This window comes from Octopus bimaculoides, chromosome 8 (genome assembly GCF_001194135.2).
Source record: "Octopus bimaculoides isolate UCB-OBI-ISO-001 chromosome 8, ASM119413v2, whole genome shotgun sequence".
Classification (NCBI taxonomy): Eukaryota; Metazoa; Mollusca; class Cephalopoda; order Octopoda; family Octopodidae; genus Octopus; species Octopus bimaculoides.
In genome coordinates this window covers 39,396,145-39,398,668 of record NC_068988.1, presented here as the reverse complement: position 1 = coordinate 39,398,668, position 2,524 = coordinate 39,396,145, and positions in this window count along the sequence as shown.

The following is a 2,524-nucleotide window of genomic DNA, read 5'->3' as shown; positions in this document are numbered from 1 at the left end:
TGTGTGTGTGTGTGTGTGTGTGTGTGTGTGTGTGTGTGTGTGTGTGTGTGTGTACGTGTGTGTGTGTCTTTGTGTGCGTGTGTGTGTGAACATAGATACATGCATACACACTTATTATTCAAATGATTTATCTAAGGAAGCAACATGACAATATATAAGCAAAGATATTCGTAATTACTTTGAAAGGTGATTACGCTCACGACATGGATGTATGATGATGATTCGATGTCAAAACTGTTAGGAAATACAACATACATTAATTTAATGATTTGTGTTATTTCCATATTTTGAGTACTTTCTACATAAACTACACTTAAGCAGGAAAAGCATTTTGCCTTCATGGAGTTTCAGTGTTGATAAGTTGATGAATAAGTGTTTCTTTGTCTTCTTGCTTTTCCTTCTTTTTTTCTTTTTGGTTTTTTTTTTGTTTTTGTTTTTTTTAATTCTTCAATTTTGTTTCATAGTGTTGCAAAACCACTATGCAAAAATAAAATATTTTAGACACACGAGTAGTTGGTATTAATTAGAGATGGAAATGTCTGCAAGAATTCACCAATTTCGATCAGTTGCTGAAAATTTTTAAAGTACCATAATTAAATGTTATACTTCGAGAAACAGATGTTTCACTTTTTGAAACTAGTAATATAAGAGTAGACGTGTTCTGTCTTAGACCAATCTATTTTATAACTGCTAATGTCGCTCACTAATCTACATGCCATCACACGCTCAAGTCTTTCGCAGTACATTTGTTTGCTTTTTTTTTTCCAGAAAATTGATCTGTAACCTTAGAAATTCAAAGATCGGTCATCGGGAGCGCTGCATGTGTATCTGTCTAATGACATGTCACTAGACATAGACGTGATGACAATCAATGGGACCAAAATTTCCGAGGTACGAGTGTTCATGCCCAACATCGGCGGCTATGAGGTGTGCGCATCTCCAAATCGACCTGGATTTGGAGGTAGAATCGCAGTGCTATTTCAGAAGGCCTGGATCTCCCAATACAGGCTGTCACTTTTTGGACTCATATGGTCAGTGGATAATGCTGGACGTAAACAACAGTGGAAGTCAGACTTTCTTACCTGTGGCCGTCAACTCGGCAATAAGAGCGGACGGCCAGATTTCTTCGCTCATTTAGTCTTTCCTAGAAACGTCTTACATTTTCGTGTTAGTGGGAAATTAGAACGGCGTCTTAGATGTATGATGTGTGGAGATGTCAATATCAGAAAAGATGAAAATGCTTCACTAAAGCCTTTAAACGTTGTGGTCAGAGCCCAAATACATTTGTTCTTCAAGATCGTGTCTAGACAGACTATTCTGCAGGTCGGTAGTTAGGTACAGAGTGAGTTGTCCGCAATTTAAAGTCACCGACTACATGAACTACCAATTGGAAATTTATGCGATTTTCCTAATTAGGTTTTGTAGTTTAAAGGAAGCTGAAGGCATCTTTCTCAACGTGCAAAGCTTACGACGAACAGATTATCGAAGTAGTTCAGCGACTGTTGAGGGGGTGCAATCGTCAACATCAAATGATCGTTCGTCCTAAAGAGAGCATTTACAACTGAATCGATAAGCTTCAGTAAGAGACTAGAGATAAGAAAAAACTAGGTTAGAGGGAGATCTAGTTAAAAACTTAAAAGGAGTGTGGCTGATTTGTTGTCGAAGGCGTGGTTGGTTTTGTTGTCGGAGCTAAAGTGCTTGCTCTGGATTACAAATAAATAAAATCCTTTCGATGGCCCTGGGTGACAGATACGCAACGTTGCAACAAATCCACAATTCGGTCTTTGGTGGATCATAACGACGGCCTGCTACAAGATCCGAAACAGATATGTGCGTCTTTTTAGTGGCAATGTACTCGACTGTTCAGAATAAGTATCGAATCGTATCGTAGGATGCACTTCAGTGCCACGAATCTCTGTAATGGAGGCGGAGTGTAATGAAAACCTGATATTGTTGTTGTTGCTTACCGGCATCTTGTCCGTCTTTACGTTTGGGTTCAAATTCTGCTGAGGTCAGCTTTGCTTTTCCTCGTTTCCAGGTCGGTGAAATACGCATCACTGGAATTGATGTAATCGACAAGCTCCCTCCCAGAACATATCGAACCTTATGCCTAAAGCAGAAAGGATTATTCTTATTAAGACTTTATATAATAAATTTTAAAAACTGTCACAGACAAACCGACCGAGTAAAGAACAACCTCCTAATGGGTCGCTGATTCAAGTTCTCTGGTAACAACTGGTAACAAAATATGTTACTCTCAACGGCCGAGTTTGGTATATTATTTCTCGGAGGTAACATTACTGAAGATTACCCATGCACTACTAATTTCTTATTGGCTTAAAAATATGTGTACATAAACTGAAGATAAACCTGGTTTTTGAAATTCGGAAATCCTAGAAATGCAAAAATTAAGATACAAAGAAAGCAGATGTTTTCTATTGAAATTTCAGTTATTTAGAAAAAGTATTTAATGCCTTCCAACTTCAGTATTGCCTATCTTTTTTTCACCTTGCAAACTTTACGC